Genomic DNA, 19523 nt, shown 5'->3' with positions numbered 1-19523 from the left:
GAGAGTTGAACAAACTTACCATCAAGAACCGCTACCCACTACCGAGAATCGACGACTTATTTGATCAACTACAAGGCTCGTCTGTTTATTCAAAGATTGACGTACGTTCCGGGTATCATCAAATGCGGGTGAAAGAAGATGATATTCCAAAGACTGCTTTCAGAACACGTTACGGTCATTACGAGTTTATGGTCATGCCATTTGGTTTAACTAATGCACCAGCTGTGTTCATGGACCTTATGAACCGAGTGTGTAGACCATACCTTGACAAGTTTGTCATTGTTTTCATTGATGACATACTTATTTACTCAAAGAATGACCAAGAACACGGTGAACATTTGAGAAAGGTGTTAGAAGTATTGAGGAATGAAGAATTGTATGCTAAGTTTTCAAAGTGTGCATTTTGGTTGGAAGAAGTTCAATTCCTCGATCACATAGTGAACATAGAAGGTATTAAGGTGGATCCGGCAAAGATAGAAACTGTTGAAAAGTGGGAAACCCCGAAAACTCCGAAACACATACGCCAGTTTTTAGGACTAGCTGGTTACTACAGAAGGTTCATCCAAGACTTTTCCAGAATAGCAAAACCCTTGACTGCATTAACGCATAAAGGGAAGAAATTTGAATGGAAGGATGAACAAGAGAAAGCGTTCCAGTTATTGAAAAAAAAGCTAACTACGGCAACTATATTGTCATTGCCTGAAGGGAATGATGATTTTGTGATTTATTGTGACGCATCAAAGCAAGGTCTCGGTTGTGTATTAATGCAACGAACGAAGGTGATTGCTTATGCGTCTAGACAATTGAAGATTCACGAACAAAATTATACGACGCATGATTTGGAATTAGGCGCGGTTGTTTTTGCATTAAAGACTTGGAGGCACTACTTATATGGGGTCAAAAGTATTATATATACCAACCACCATGAAATGTCCCGTTCTTATTGATTAAAAACGTTCCATATTAATTGATTTCGTTGCGAGGTTTTGACCTCTATATGAGACGTTTTTCAAAGACTGCATTCATTTTAAAACAAACCATAACCTTTATTTCATCAATAAAGGTTTAAAAAGCTTTACGTAGATTATCAAATAATGATAATCTAAAATATCCTATTTACACACGACCATTACATAATGGTTTACAATACAAATATGTTACAACAAAATAAGTTTCTTAAATGCAGTTTTTACACAATATCATACAAGCATGGACTCCAAATCTCGTCCTTATTTAAGTATGCGACAGCGGAAGCTCTTAATAATCACCTGAGAATAAACATGCTTAAAACGTCAACAAAAAATGTTGGTGAGTTATAGGTTTAACCTATATATATCAAATCATAATAATAGACCACAAGATTTCATATTTCAATACACATCCCATACATAGAGATAAAATCATTCATATGGTGAACACCTGGTAACTGACATTAACAAGATGCATATATAAGAATATCCCCATCATTCCGGGACACCCTTCGGATATGATATAAATTTCGAAGTACTAAAGCATCCGGTACTTTGGATGGGGTTTGTTAGGCCCAATAGATCTATCTTTAGGATTCGCGTCAATTAGGGTGTCTGTTCCCTAATTCTTAGATTATCAGACTTAATAAAAAGGGGCATATTCGATTTCGATAATTCAACCATAGAATGTAGTTTCACGTACTTGTGTCTATTTTGTAAATCATTTATAAAACCTGCATGTATTCTCATCCCAAAAATATTAGATTTTAAAAGTGGGACTATAACTCACTTTCACAGATTTTTACTTCGTCGGGAAGTAAGACTTGGCCACTGGTTGATTCACGAACCTATAACAATATATACATATATATCAAAGTATGTTCAAAATATATTTACAACACTTATAATATATTTTGATGTTTTAAGTTTATTAAGTCAGCTGTCCTCGTTAGTAACCTACAACTAGTTGTCCACAGTTAGATGTAAAGAAATAAATCGATAAATATTATCTTGAATCAATCCACGACCCAGTGTATACGTATCTCAGTATTGATCACAACTCAAACTATATATATTTTGGAATCAACCTCAACCCTGTATAGCTAACTCCAACATTCACATATAGAGTGTCTATGGTTGTTCCGAAATATATATAGATGTGTCGACATGATAGGTCGAAACATTGTATACGTGTCTATGGTATCTCAAGATTACATAATATACAATACAAGTTGATTAAGTTATGGTTGGAATAGATTTGTTACCAATTTTCACGTAGCTAAAATGAGAAAAATTATCCAATCTTGTTTTACCCATAACTTCTTCATTTTAAATCCGTTTTGAGTGAATCAAATTGCTATGGTTTCATATTGAACTCTATTTTATGAATCTAAACAGAAAAAGTATAGGTTTATAGTTGGAAAAATAAGTTACAAGTCGTTTTTGTAAAGGTAGTCATTTTAGTCGAAAGAACGACGTCTAGATGACCATTTTAGAAAACATACTTTCACTTTGAGTTTAACCATAATTTTTGGATATAGTTTCATGTTCATAATAAAAATCATTTTCTCAGAATAACAACTTTTAAATCAAAGTTTATCATAGTTTTTAATTAACTAACCCAAAACAGCCCGCGGTGTTACTACGACGGCGTAAATCCGGTTTTACGGTGTTTTTCATGTTTCCAGGTTTTAAATCATTAAGTTAGCATATCATATAGATATAGAACATGTGTTTAGTTGATTTTAAAAGTCAAGTTAGAAAGATTAACTTTTGTTTGCGAACAAGTTTAGAATTAACTAAACTATGTTCTAGTGATTACAAGTTTAAACCTTCGAATAAGATAGCTTTATATGTATGAATCAAATGATGTTATGAACATCATTACTACCTTAAGTTCCTTGGATAAACCTACTGGAAAAGAGAAAAATGGATCTAACTTCAACGGATCCTTGGATGGCTCGAAGTTCTTGAAACAGAATCATGACACGAAAACAAGTTCAAGTAAGATCATCACTTGAAATAAGATTGTTATAGTTATAAAAATTGAACCAAAGTTTAAATATGATTATTACCTTGTATTAGAATGATAACCTACTGTAAGAAACAAAGATTTCTTGAGGTTGTATGATCACCTTACAAGATTGGAAGTGAGCTAGCAAACTTGAAAGTATTCTTGATTTTATGTAACTATAACTTGTAGAATATATGAAGAACACTTAGAACTTGAAGATAGAACTTGAGAGGGATCAATTAGATGAAGAAAATTGAAGAATGAAAGTGTTTGTAGGTATTTTTGGTCGTTGGAGTATGGATTAGATATAAAGGATATGTAATTTTGTTTTCATGTAAATAAGTCATGAATGATTACTCATATTTTTGTAATTTTATGAGATATTTCATGCTAGTTGCCAAATGATGGTTCCCACATGTGTTAGGTGACTCACATGGGCTGCTAAGAGCTGATCATTGGAGTGTATATACCAATAGTACATACATCTAAAAGCTGTGTATTGTACGAGTACGAATACGGGTGCATACGAGTAGAATTGTTGATGAAACTGAACGAGGATGTAATTGTAAGCATTTTTGTTAAGTAGAAGTATTTTGATAAGTGTATTGAAGTCTTTCAAAAGTGTATAAATAAATATTAAAACACTACATGTATATACATTTTAACTGAGTCGTTAAGTCATCGTTAGTCGTTACATGTAAGTGTTGTTTTGAAACCTTTAGGTTAACGATCTTGTTAAATGTTGTTAACCCAATGTTTATAATATCAAATGAGATTTTAAATTATTATATTATCATGATATTATCATGTATGAATATCTCTTAATATGATATATATACATTAAATTTCTTTACAACGATAATCGTTACATATATGTCTCGTTTAAAAATCATTAAGTTAGTAGTCTTGTTTTTACATATGTAGTTCATTGTTAATATACTTAATGATATGTTTACTTATCATAGTATCATGTTAACTATATATATATATATATATCCATATATATGTCATAATATAGTTTTTACAAGTTTTAACGTTCGTGAATCACCGGTCAACTTGGGTGGTCAATTGTCTATATGAAACATATTTCAATTAATCAAGTCTTAACAAGTTTGATTGCTTAACATGTTGGAAACGTTTAATCATGTAAATATGAATCTCAACTAATATATATAAACATGGAAAAGTTCGGGTCACTACAGTACCTACCCGTTAAATAAATTTCGTCCCGAAATTTTAAGCTGTTGAAGGTGTTGACGAATCTTCTGGAATTAGATGCGGGTATTTCTTCTTCATCTGATCTTCACACTCCCAGGTGAACTCGGGTCCTCTACGAGCATTCCATCGAACCTTAACAATTGGTATCTTGTTTTTCTTAAGTCTTTTAACCTCACAATCCATTATTTCGACGGGTTCTTCGATGAATTGAAGTTTTTCGTTGATTTGGATTTCATCTAACGGAATAGTGAGATCTTCTCTAGCAAAACATTTCTTCAAATTCGAAACGTGGAAAGTGTTATGTACAGCCGCGAGTTGTTGAGGTAACTCAAGTCGGTAAGCTACTGGTCCGACACGATCAATAATCTTGAATGGTCCAATATACCTTGGATTTAATTTCCCTCGTCTACCAAATCGAAAAACGCCTTTCCAAGGTGCAACTGTAAGCATGACCATCTCCCCAATTTCAAATTCTATATCTTTTCTTTTAATGTCAGCGTAGCTCTTTTGTCGACTTTGGGCAGTTTTCAACCGTTGTTGAATTTGGATGATCTTCTCGGTAGTTTCTTGTATAATCTCCGGACCCGTAATCTGTCTATCCCCCACTTCACTCCAACAAATCGGAGACCTGCACTTTCTACCATAAAGTGTTTCAAACGGTGCCATCTCAATGCTTGAATGGTAGCTGTTGTTGTAGGAAAATTCTGCTAACGGTAGATGTCGATCCGAACTGTTTCCAAAATCAATAACACATGCTCGTAGCATGTCTTCAAGCGTTTGTATCGTCCTTTCGCTCTGCCCATCAGTTTGTGGATGATAGGTAGTACTCATGTCTAGACGAGTTCCTAATGCTTGCTGTAATGTCTGCCAGAATCTTGAAATAAATCTGCCATCCCTATCAGAGATAATAGAGATTGGTATTCCATGTCTGGAGACGACTTCCTTCAAATACAGTCGTGCTAACTTCTCCATCTTGTCATCTTCTCTTATTGGCAGGAAGTGTGCTGATTTGGTGAGACGATCAACTATTACCCAAATAGTATCAAAACCACTTGCAGTCCTTGGCAATTTAGTGATGAAATCCATGGTAATGTTTTCCCATTTCCATTCCGGGATTTTGGGTTGTTGAAGTAGACCTGATGGTTTCTGATGCTCAGCTTTGACCTTAGAACATGTCAAACATTCTCCTACGTATTTAGCAATATCGGCTTTCATACCCGGCCACCAAAAATGTTTCTTGAGATCCTTGTACATCTTCCCCGTTCCAGGATGTATTGAGTATCTGGTTTTATGAGCTTCTCTAAGTACCGTTTCTCTCATATCTCCAAATTTTGGTACCCAAATCCTTTCAGCCCTATACCGGGTTCCGTCTTCCCGAATATTAAGATGCTTCTTCGATCCTTTGGGTATTTCATCCTTTAAATTTCCCTCTTTTAAAACTCCTTGTTGCGCCTCCTTTATTTGAGTAGTAAGGTTATTATGAATCATTATATTCATAGATTTTACTCGAATGGGTTCTCTGTCCTTCCTGCTCAAGGCATCGGCTACCACATTTGCCTTCCTCGGGTGGTAACGAATCTCAAAGTCATAATCATTCAATAATTCAATCCACCTACGCTGCCTCATATTCAGTTGTTTCTGATTAAATATGTGTTGAAGACTTTTGTGGTCGGTATATATAATACTTTTGACCCCATATAAGTAGTGCCTCGAAGTCTTTAATGCAAAAACAACCGCGCCTAATTCCAAATCATGCGTCGTATAATTTTGTTCGTGAATCTTCAATTGTCTAGACGCAAAAGCAATCACCTTCGTTCATTGCATTAATACACAACCGAGACCTTGCTTTGATGCGTCACAATAAATCACAAAATCATCATTCCCTTCAGGCAATGACAATATATGTGCCGTAGTTAGCTTTTTCTTCAATAACTGAAACGCTTTCTCTTGTTCAACATTCCATTCAAATTTCTTCCCTTTATGCGTTAATGCAGTCAAGGGTTTTGCTATTCTAGAAAAGTCTTGGATGAACCTTCTGTAGTAACCAGCTAGTCCTAAAAACTGGCGTATGTGTTTCGGAGTTTTCGGGGTTTCCCACTTTTCAACAGTTTCTATCTTTGCCGGATCCACCTTAATACCTTCTTTGTTCACTATGTGACCGAGGAATTGAACTTCTTCCAACCAAAATGCACACTTTGAAAACTTAGCGTACAATTCTTCCTTCCTCAATATTTCTAACACCTTTCTCAAATGTTCACCGTGTTCTTGGTCATTCTTTGAGTAAATAAGTATGTCATCAATGAAAACATTGACAAACTTGTCAAGGTATGGTCCACACACTCGGTTCATAAGGTCCATGAACACAGCTAGTGCATTAGTTAAACCAAACGGCATGACCATAAACTCGTAATGACCGTAACGTGTTCTGAAAGCAGTCTTTGGAATATCATCTTCTTTCACCCGCATTTGATGATACCCGGAACGTAAGTCAATCTTTGAATAAACAGACGAGCCTTGTAGTTGATCAAATAAGTCGTCGATTCTCGATAGTGGGTAGCGGTTCTTGATGGTAAGTTTGTTCAACTCTCGGTAGTCGATACACAACCTGAATGTACCATCTTTCTTCTTGACAAACAAAACAGGAGCTCCCCACGGTGATGTGCCTGGTCGAATGAAACCACGCTCTAAAAGTTCTTGTAATTAGCTTTGCAGTTCTTTCATCTCGCTGGGTGCGAGTCTGTAAGGAGCACGAGCTATTGGTGCAGCTCCTGGTACAAGATCTATTTGAAATTCAACGGATCGATGTGGGGGTAATCCCGGTAATTCTTTCGGAAATACATCGGGAAATTCTTTTGCAATGGGAACATCATTGATGCTCTTTTCTTCAGTTTGTACTTTCTCGACATGTGCTAGAACAGCATAGCAACCTTTTCTTATTAGTTTTTGTGCCTTCAAATTACTAATAAGATGTAGCTTCGTGTTGCCCTTTTCACCGTACACCATTAACGGTCTTCCTTTTTCTCGTATAATGTGAATTACATTTTTGTAACAAACGATCTCTGCTTTCACTTCTTTCAACCAGTCCATACCGATTATCACATCAAAACTCCCTAATTCTACTGGTATCAAATCAATCTTAAATGTTTCGCTAACCAGTTTAATTTCTCGATTCCGACATATATTATCTGCTGAAATTAATTTACCATTTGCTAATTCGAGTAAAAATTTACTATCCAAAGGCGTCAATGGACAACTTAATTTAGCACAAAAATCTCTACTCATATAGCTTCTATCCGCACCCGAATCAAATAAAACGTAAGCAGATTTATTGTCAATAAGAAACGTACCCGTAACAAGCTCCGGGTCTTCCTGTGCCTCTGCCGCATTAATATTGAAAACTCTTCCGCGGCCTTGTCCATTCGTGTTCTCCTGGTTCGGGCAATTTCTAATAATGTGGCCCGGTTTTCCACATTTATAACAAACTACATTGGCATAACTTGCTCCGACACTACTTGCTCCGCCATTACCCGTTCCGACACCATTTGTTCCTTTCGTTCTGTTAACCCCTGGTCCGTAGACCTCACACTTCGCCGCGCTATGACCATTTCTTTTACACTTGTTGCAAAATTTGGTGCAGAACCCCGAGTGATACTTTTCACACCTTTGGCATAGCTGCTTCTGATTGTTGTTGTTGTTGTTGTGGTTATTGTTGTTGTTGGGATGATTGTTGTAGTTGCTGTTGTTGTTGTTATTGTTGTTGTTGTTGTTGTTGTTGTTGTTGGGCCGTTTGTTGTAGTTGCGATTGATGTTGCGATTGTTGGGATGATTGTTGCGATTATTGTTGTAATTGCTGTTGTTGTTGTATTGGTGATTCTTATCACCGTTTTCCTCCCACTTTCTTTTGACTTGCTTCACATTGGGCTCTTCAGCAGTCTGTTCTTTAATTCTTTCTTCAATCTGGTTCACTAGTTTGTAAGCCATTCTACATGCCTGTTGTATGGAGGCGGGCTCGTGTGAACTTATATCTTCTTGGATTCTTTCCGGTAATCCTTTCACAAATGCGTCGATCTTCTCTTCCTCATCTTCGAATGCTCCCGGACATAATAGGCACAATTCTGTGAATCGTCTTTCGTACGTGGTAATATCAAATCCTTGAGTTCGTAACCCTCTAAGTTCTGTCTTGAGCTTATTGACCTCGGTTCTGGGACGGTACTTCTCGTTCATCAAGTGCTTGAATGCTGACCACGGTAGTGCGTACGCATCGTCTTGTCCCACTTGCTCTAGATAGGTATTCCACCATGTTAACGCAGAACCTGTAAAGGTATGCGTGGCGTACTTCACTTTGTCCTCTTCAGTACACTTACTTATGGCAAACACCAATTCGACCTTCTCGGTCCACCGTTTCAATCTGATCGGTCCTTCGGTTCCATCAAATTCCAAAGGTTTGCAGGCAGTGAATTCTTTGTAGGTGCATCCTACACGATTTCCTGTACTGCTAGATCCAAGGTTATTGTTGGTATGTAGCGCAGCCTGTACTGCGGCTATGTTTGAAGCTAGAAAAGTACGGAATTCCTCTTCATTCATATTCACGGTGTGTCGAGTAGTCGGTGCCATTTCCTTCAAAATAGTCAAATGGAACAAGTTAATCATACAGAATATTAAGAGTAGTTAATAGTATTTCGCAGCATAATATGAACTCATTTATAAAAGCTTTTTCTTCATATTAGCGTTTTATAAGTTTAAATTCGGGTAGTACCTACCCGTTAAGTTCATACTTAGTAGCTAATATACAATTAAACTACTACAATTCTATATGAAAAACTGATTATAAAAATATTTCGCGTTCAAACTTTTACACAATATTTTACAAACTTACAATACCGCTTATTTTACATATAGCGCACAATAAATTTGATATAAGATGGTTGTGAAGATAATTCTAGCAAGTACACAAGTTGTTTAGCAAAGGCAATAAAGACACGTAATTCATACATCCAGAAACAAGTCATGCATTCTGGTTTTACTAGGATTACTTCCCATCCTTGGTCTTGTGGAACATAACCGTTATGGCCGTTGATAAGACAGCGTGTTGTAACGTCGTCAAAGGGACGAGGGTTACGTAATGTCCAACAGTCCCGTAACAATCTAAAAACCTCATTTCTTACCCGAATTACCGACTCCGTCACTTGTGGGAACGTTTTGTTTAATAGTTGTAGCCCGATGTTCTTGTTCTCACTTTGGTGAGAAGCGAACATTACTAATCCGTAAGCATAACATGCTTCTTTATGTTGCATTTTAGCCGCTTTTTCTAAATCACAAAGTCCAATATTCAGATATATTGAGTCAAAATAATTTCTTAACCCATTGCGTAAAATAGCATTTGGGTTCCCCGCAATATATGCGTCAAAGTAAACACATCGTAACTTATGGATTTCCCAATGTGATATCCCCCATCTTTCGAACGAAAGCCTTTTATAAACCAAGGCATTCTTGGAACGTTCTTCGAATGTCTTACAAACTGATCTCGCCTTAAATAGTTATGCCGAAGAATTCTGACCGACTCTAGACAAGATTTCATCAATCATGTCTCCGGGTAGGTCTCTTAAAATATTGGGTTGTCTATCCATTTTGTGTTTTTATACTGTAAAATAGACAAGAGTTAGATTCATAAAAAAAAATACTTATTAATACAAGCAATTTTTACATATATCATAAAGCATAAGCACACTATATTACATATATTACACCACACGAATACAACTATCTTATTCCGACTCGCTTGTTTCTTCGTCTTCGGTTTTGGTTCGTTTTGCCAAGTTTCTAGGGATATATGATGTTCCCCTAATACGAGCCGTCGTTTTCCACATTGGTTTAGAAAAACCTGGTGGTTTAGAGGTTCCCGGGTCATTGTTACAACTTAAGGACTTCGGGGGTTGACGATACATATAAAGTTCATCGGGGTTGGAATTAGATTTCTCTATTTTTATGCCCTTTCCCTTATTATTTTCTTTTGCCTTTTTAAATTCAGTTGGGGTAATTTCTATAACATCATCGGAATTCTCGTCGGAATCCGATTCATCGGAGAATTGGTAATCCTCCCAATATTTTGCTTCCTTGGCGGAAACACCATTGACCATAATTAACCTTGGTTGGTTGGTTGAGGATTTTCTTTTACTTAACCGTTTTATTATTTCTCCCACCGGTTCTATTTCTTCATCCGGTTCCGATTCTTCTTCCGGTTCCGACTCTTCTTCCGGTTCCTCTTCGGGAACTTGTGAATCAGTCCACGAATCATTCCAATTTACATTTGACTCTTCATTATTATTAGGTGAGTCAATGGGACTTGTTCTAGAGGTAGACATCTATCACATAATATCAAACGCGTTAAGAAATTAATATATCACATAATATTCACATGTTAAAAATATATAGTTTCCAACAAAATTTGTTAAGCAATCATTTTTCAAGTAAGCACGGTCGAAGTCCAGACTCACTAATGCATCCTAACAAACTCGATAAGACACACTAATGCAAAATTCTGGTTCTCTAAGACCAACGCTCGGATACCAACTGAAATGTCCCGTTCTTATTGATTAAAAACGTTCCATATTAATTGATTTCGTTGCGAGGTTTTGACCTCTATATGAGACGTTTTTCAAAGACTGCATTCATTTTAAAACAAACCATAACCTTTATTTCATCAATAAAGGTTTAAAAAGTTTTACGTAGATTATCAAATAATGATAATCTAAAATATCCTGTTTACACACGACCATTACATAATGGTTTACAATACAAATATGTTACAACAAAATAAGTTTCTTGAATGCAGTTTTTACACAATATCATACATGCATGGACTCCAAATCTCGTCCTTATTTAAGTATGCGATAGCGGAAGCTCTTAATAATCACCTGAGAATAAACATGCTTAAAACATCAACAAAAAATGTTGGTGAGTTATAGGTTTAACCTATATATATCAAATCATAATAATAGACCACAAGATTTCATATTTCAATACACATCCCATACATAGAGATAAAAATCATTCATATGGTGAACACCTGGTAACCGACATTAACAAGATGCATATATAAGAATATCCCCATCATTCCGGGACACCCTTCGGATATGATATAAATTTCGAAGTACTAAAGCATCCGGTACTTTGGATGGGGTTTGTTAGGCCCAATAGATCTATCTTTAGGATTCGCGTCAATTAGGGTGTCTGTTCCCTAATTCTTAGATTACCAGACTTAATAAAAAGGGGCATATTCGATTTTGATAATTCAACCATAGAATGTAGTTTCACGTACTTGTGTCTATTTTGTAAATCATTTATAAAACCTGCATGTATTCTCATCCCAAAAATATTAGATTTTAAAAGTGGGACTATAACTCACTTTCACAGATTTTTACTTCGTCGGGAAGTAAGACTTGGCCACTGGTTGATTCACGAACCTATAACAATATATACAAATATATCAAAGTATGTTCAAAATATATTTACAACACTTTTAATATATTTTGATGTTTTAAGTTTATTAAGTCAGCTGTCCTCGTTAGTAACCTACAACTAGTCGTCCACAGTTAGATGTACAGAAATAAATCGATAAATATTATCTTGAATCAATCCACGAACCAGTGTATACGTATCTCAGTATTGATCACAACTCAAACTATATATATTTTGGAATCAACCTCAACCCTGTATAGCTAACTCCAACATTCACATATAGAGTGTCTATGGTTGTTCCGAAATATATATAGATGTGTCAACATGATAGGTCGAAACATTGTATACGTGTCTATGGTATCTCAAGATTACATAATTGATGTGGTAGCGGAGGGGTACGTGATAGTACTATATTTTACTACGAAATACGTTACAAATTACACAAGTTTTAATTATTTATTTACAAAATGGATATACCTAAACCTTGCTACAACACTATAGGCAGTGTACCTAATCGTAGAGTAGTATAGTTTTTAGTAAGTCCGGTTCGTTCCACAGGGAGCGGGCTTATTGCACACTATATTTTTAAACAACTATATTTGTACAAAATATATATAATTATATATAATAATATATAAAAGGGGGTTTACCGTTTAATGACCGGTTTGTCGATTTATATTTTAAGCGAAGCGTATAGTAAATGATGATATTTAAATAACAATAAAATAAATAACAATAATTAAAATGACAATAAATAAAAGTACGAGAAAAAATGAAATAAAATATATTATGCTTAATTAAACTTCCGTAACCATGATGGTTGACGTGTTGATTTTAGTTTTATGCCCATGGGTTAATTGTCCTTTGTCCTGGATTATTTAATATGTCCGTCTGGTTTTTGTCCATAACAGTCCATCGGTCATAAATATAAAATGCGAGTGCCCTCGTCAAATTATCCTTATACCCGAAGTTAAATATTCCAACTAATTGGGGATTTAAACTGTAACAAGATTTTAATACTTTGTTTAATAATTACACCAGGATATCGACTGAGTGTAACCCAAGGTTTTAATATTTTGTTATCAATTATACCAAGTGTCCTTTGTACATAATTTCACCCCTGTTTTAATTATTCTAGTGGCTATTAATCCATTCCCGTGTCCGGTTAAATGAACGATTATTCGTACATATAAATACCCCGCCCATCGTGTCCGATCGAGTGTATATGGTAATTTATAGGGACGCCCAATTGTAAATCTTTATATTAACATTAACAAACTATCATTTAGTTAAACAAATATAAAGCCCATTAATAGCTCATAGTCTAATTTCCACAAGTGTCGTTCTTTTGTCCAAACCCCAATTATGGTACAAAGTCCAATTACCCAATTTTAGTAATTAGCCCAACATCATGATTACTTCGGCTCAAATAAGCATAATAATAACTTAGTTACGAGATATTAATTTAAAAAGGAGAACATAACTTACATTGAGTATTTATCGCGTAGTGTTACACGGACAGAATTTCGACTTCAAAAACCCGTAAAATAACCTTTACATAACCCGAACTAATCTAATATAACACTAATCTATACTATATATATATATTTATTTATTTATTATCTTATGGAGTATTATTATTATTATGTGTGTGGTGTGTTAAAAACGAACGAAAACTGGCAAATTTATAGACCAGGCCTGATTCTGATCCTCATGCGACTCGCATGGGAAATAGCCTTCTGGCCATGCGAGTCGCATGGCCACCCTGGACAGCTCACATTGATTTGTCTCATAGCTTGCCGACATAATATTAAATATAAATAAAATATAAATAATTTTAATAATTATTTATATATTATATTATATTTATATGCATAGTAGACTAGATATTTTTGGTCCGTTGCGTCGCGCGTTTCTTCTTGGCTCGGGTCCCGGTTCCGGATTTTCGGACGTCTTCGCGTATTATTTTATATCGTGTACTTTGCGTTCCGCAACTTGTACTCTTGTCATTTTTAGACGTTCTTCATCAATAATTTGAACCACTTTAATTGTATCTTGTACATTTGAGCATTTTGGACCTTTCCGTCTTCAATTCTTCATTTTCGCCTTTTGTCTTCACACTTATTAAATATAAACGAATATTACTTGAATATGGAACAATTACAACTAAAATCCTGTCTTTCTTGGGGTATAATGCTATGAAATATATGTTCCTTTTTAGCCTTATCAATATCCCCACACTTGAACGTTGCTTGTCCTCAAGCAATACAGTCTTGAAATAATATAATACATCACACGAATCACTTCTTTATTCTTCACACTTTGTACATCAGTGATTTTGATAGAGCGGTATAAACAATGATAGTAATGATAGAACCATGGTTAAAGGTGGGTGTGTCATCCACAGTTGCCTTGGGTTTAGGTCAACGACACTTACAAACAAATAGCCGATTTACTTTCGGTTTCCAAAGCAAAGTGCACATTTGAAAGGCGGTTTACAGTCCCACATGACTATAAAAATGTAGATCCTTAAGGAAATTGGATCTTTATGAAAACATTTGATCTTTTGAAAATTCAAGCTAGATTTTACCCTAGACAAGTTTTCTGATTTAATCCATTCTTTGGTGTTGCAAAATATATTTGTGGATCAATATTTTGGCTTAAAACTTTTAGGTTCGTGTAATCCACTGCTATCCTGGTATCGGAAAGCACACATCCAGTTTACTTGTTCCGTATATTACCTTTCGGTAAACTACCGTCCGGTTGTAAAGGAAAGCGATGAACAAGAAACTGTTAAGGCAATGTCTAATGACATGCATTTGTTCATGGTCTAAAAATGTGTCGGATGCTAGAACTATCCTTGGTAGGAGCAATAGTAAAGATCATCCTATGATTTTTCGGTCTGGCACAAGGTCCTGTCTTCGACCATGCTATGCAACCACCGTTCTTACGGTTGACACCCGATTTGGTTCAGGTGACCTAATGAATTCCAGGTGAATTCTTAGGATTTTACGTTCAATGGTAATGAACGCATTGAAAATGGGTTTTCAGAAAACAAATCGGTTTGTAATTTTTATCAAAATATTTTCTCGTTCAAGCTCGAGTTTAGATATCATCGAATTCCATGAGTTTGAATTCTCAATCTTTAAGGTCAATCTCAAGGATTGAGTAATATCAGGCTTAAAAGCTGATTTTTGATCTTTAAAGGAGATTATCCTTTCTGGGGATCTGATTCATTAGTCTTATCAAGCTAATTTGCACGGTGCCCCCCCATTGTACGAGATAAATCCTTCTCATGGTTAGGATAAATCTGACCACTTGGCGACCCTGTTTGATGCTGAGGTCCTTGGATTTCCTGCTGATTTTAGAGATGACTTTTCTAGATTTTTCGTCAACCTACAGCTGGTCTAGACGACAACTTCATGACCTAAATCAAGAAGCGCGTTTCTTTTTCGGAAGACTTTACTTCCTTTTAATGATGGAATTGATTCATCGTGTAGATCCATCTTTCTTACAGTAAATCGGGTAAAACTGATTAAAATCGTCCAAAACAAAAGTACCTGCAATAACTTTACAGAAACATGTGATAGATAGTTTTTAATTGAATAACTTGGTACATTCTCCCCACACTTAGTTTCTTTCTTTGCCTTTTTATTCTCCTTTATTCCATTTTAAATGAATTCAAGCGTTTTAGGGTGTTTCTTAATTTATGTCCTTTCTGAGGTAACGATAATTTCGGTATTAACACCTAGTTTTCACCATTCATAAATATATATAAACATGATTTTAAATTCATTTAGTTGAAAATTTTTCAAATTTTCATAAAATTTGGCAAATAAACCAAGTATAAACCCGAGAGAATTTATAACCCTTCCCCACACTTGAGATCATGCAATGCCCTCATTTGCATGAAATCAGACTCTAATTATAAATTTATGAGGGTGATTAGTGTAGAAAAGTGATTGAAAATACCCAGTTTGTAATTACAAAGTTCGTCGAATGATAGATGGTGCGTCTCATCGTTTATTCTTTCTTGTTTTATCACACATGTTTTTCTTCAAAAATGGCTGCTTTTATGAACTGTTTGCTAATCTTTGAAAATGCGTCTTTTACCCTAGCTTATCATGCATTTTTGTTAACGAGTTATGCTCTAACCCGAACCCCTAATTTAACGTTAAGTGGGGTTAGACTTCCCCACACTTAGCTGACGACATGTGAAGTCAGTAGAATAAGTTCCAAGAATTAAAATAGTGAGCCAGTTATTTACATCTCGAGTGGTATATAATATATCAACGGTTTTAAAGTTTAGACCCACCCGAATATCACTACTTAATTCTTTTTTAAGTGTAGTTTTTAGTAAATAGATATGTCTCTTTTCTGGTTCTTGGTCAAATGGATCGATATACATCGACATACATATTATAGGGCGGACAATTCCTAACATTTCCTTCCTTTTATTCTCGAGATCAAAGTTTTCACCTCTATTACCCGATTGGGTGAAATCCGAGGTGTCATTATCTATTACAGCTTGTAGTTCATCTTTGGTAGATGACTCGTCTATTGAGAATATTGGGTTGGAAGGTTGTGGAATGGTGAAGTTAGGTTTGGCCTCGGGGGTAAAATTTTCAACGTTATCGTATTCCCAAGAGTACCAATTTGTCACCCTTACTTCTTTTTTATCCATTGATGGATCGATGATTTCGTCGGTAGAGGCTAATGTGTCAATATGTTGTGAAATTGGTAAAGCTGAATAAAAAGTATCATCGGGATAGTTGGTGATTTCGGAGCTCTCGAATTCATCAAAATTCGATGATTTGAGATTTTCTTGAACAATACTCCTCAGATCAACAGGTGTGTAGTCTGATAGAGTTTCAGCTTGCCGTTTTACAAACTCGCTCATTTGTTCATTTTGAGCATCGAGTTCTTCGAGTTTGATTTTCATATGATCTAAAGAATTTTCGGACACGTAATTTTCCTCGTCTTCTGGTTGTTGAGTTTGGATATATTCTTGGGAATAATCCCAGTTTGAATTGCGTTCTTCATAATCGTTCCATGCAGGTTCTGTGGGTGCGTAATTTTCCATAGGAACGTAATAGTAACATTCCCATGTTGAGTGATAATCTCCACAGATTTCACAACCAGTTATTGTTTCATCATTCGTGATCCAAGATTGACCGAACGAATTGTCATCAACACTCGTTTGAGAGTATTGATTTAATTGATTTTGGATATCAAAAAGGGTTTCCATAGCCTTGTTTTCAAAATTTTCCATTTTATTGAGATGGCCAAATTTTAGCTACAATGTGGTGCATTCACGAATTATCCTATTAGTTATAAAAATAGAAAAACTTATATAAGTTGTCCAATTAATAGACTTTTCTGATTTTGCCCACGTTTCGAATAGCCAAAAGATGCAGCAGGTAGCCAGGACCCTTTAAATCGGAAGCCCACAACTAGCCACTAACAAATCCAACTATTACTACGAACCAGAAAAATGTCAACGTCCATTAATTTAACCGCTTAAATAATTTTTCTTTCTGTTTGAGATATTAGATAAGAAATAGAGAAAATTCTAGGTCCTAAAAACTAGAGTGTCGAGAAAATAGAAAGAAATAGATTGCGCGTCGAAAAGTGTCGAAAAATAAAAAGGTAGAAAAATAGACGTCGAAAAATAAAAGTAAGAAAGTCGTACGAAAAATGGCGTCGCAAAATTCTAAAGCACCTAAATCTTAGTCTAAGGAATAAGTACTTAAGGGATTTTACGGCAAACCTAAAAATCTAGAAATATAAAAATAAACTACGGCAAAATCTATATTTAAAACTAAGTACGAACGACAAAATACAAATATTACGCTAAACGACTAAAAGATACAAAATATAAAAATATATAAAAAGTTGAGAAAAAGAATAATTTTTATAAAAAAAAAAAAAAAATATTATTTTTATATTATTATTTATTAAAGATATTAATTTATATATTAATAAAACTAATTAAAAGTAAAATACAAATTAATTAAGAATTAAAACTAATTAATATTAAATTAATAAACTAATTAGGGTTTATATTAATAATAATAAATAAAATACCGTATTTAATGCGAAAGTAGGGTTGTATTTGGCCCTGTCAGACCCCTCGTGCGACACGCATGGGGTTCAGGCTAAGGGTCATGCGAGTCGCATGACCTCCAGAGCCGGTTCAAATGAGGGGGGTCAAATGACAGGCTCAACCGTATTATTTATATTTATTTATATTTTCTGTTTTAAATATTAAATAAAATATATATATAATTTAAATAAAAACTTAATATTTTTATAAAACTAAAAATAGAAATATTTGATAATTTTATAAATAAAAATCTTAAAATTATATAAAAATATATATATTTTTTTTTCTTTTCGGTTTTAATTTTTTAAATTTTTAGATTTTTAAATTTTTTAATTTTTAGGATTTTATATTGTTTTTCTAAAAATAATAAATATATATATACAAAAATGAAAAATAGATAGTTTCGCCGACTCCCCGGCAGCGGCGCCAAAAACTTGATGTGGTAGCGGAGGGGTACGTGATAGTACTATATTTTACTACGAAATACGTTACAAATTACACAAGTTTTAATTATTTATTTACAAAATGGATATACCTAAACCTTGCTACAACACTATAGGTAGTGTACCTAATCGTAGAGTAGTATAGTTTTTAGTAAGTCCGGTTCGTTCCACAGGGAGCGGGCTTATTGCACACTATATTTTTAAACAACTATATTTGTACAAAATATATATAATTATATATAATAATATATAAAAGGGGGTTTACCGTTTAATGACCGGTTTGTCGATTTATATTTTAAGCGAAGCGTATAGTAAATGATGATATTTAAATAACAATAAAATAAATAACAATAATTAAAATGACAATAAATAAAAGTACGAGAAAAAATGAAATAAAATATATTATGCTTAATTAAACTTCCGTAACCATGATGGTTGACGTGTTGATTTTAGTTTTATGCCCATGGGTTAATTGTCCTTTGTCCTGGATTATTTAATATGTCCGTCTGGTTTTTGTCCATAACAGTCCATCGTTCATAAATATAAAATGCGAGTGCCCTCGTCAAATTATCCTTATACCCGAAGTTAAATATTCCAACTAATTGGGGATTTAAACTGTAACAAGATTTTAATACTTTGTTTAATAATTACACCAGGATATCGACTGAGTGTAACCCAAGGTTTTAATATTTTGTTATCAATTATACCAAGTGTCCTTTGTACATAATTTCACCCCTGTTTTAATTATTCTAGTGGCTATTAATCCATTCCCGTGTCCGGTTAAATGAACGATTATTCGTACATATAAATACCCCGCCCATCGTGTCCGATCGAGTGTATATGGTAATTTATAGGGACGCCCAATTGTAAATCTTTATATTAACATTAACAAACTATCATTTAGTTAAACAAATATAAAGCCCATTAATAGCTCATAGTCTAATTTCCACAAGTGTCGTTCTTTTGTCCAAACCCCAATTATGGTACAAAGTCCAATTACCCAATTTTAGTAATTAGCCCAACATCATGATTACTTCGGCTCAAATAAGCATAATAATAACTTAGTTACGAGACATTAATTTAAAAAGGAGAACATAACTTACATTGAGTATTTATCGCGTAGTGTTACACGGACAGAATTTCGACTTCAAAAACCCGTAAAATAACCTTTACATAACCCGAACTAATCTAATATAACACTAATCTATACTATATATATATATTTATTTATTTATTATCTTATGTAGTATTATTATTATTATGTGTGTGGTGTGTTAAAAACGAACGAAAACTGGCAAATTTATAGACCAGGCCTG

This window comes from Rutidosis leptorrhynchoides, chromosome 9 (assembly GCF_046630445.1).
Source record: "Rutidosis leptorrhynchoides isolate AG116_Rl617_1_P2 chromosome 9, CSIRO_AGI_Rlap_v1, whole genome shotgun sequence".
NCBI classification, from domain to species: Eukaryota; Viridiplantae; Streptophyta; class Magnoliopsida; order Asterales; family Asteraceae; genus Rutidosis; species Rutidosis leptorrhynchoides.
The sequence above is the reverse complement of the archived record's forward strand: the minus strand, read 5'-3'. Positions refer to the sequence as shown.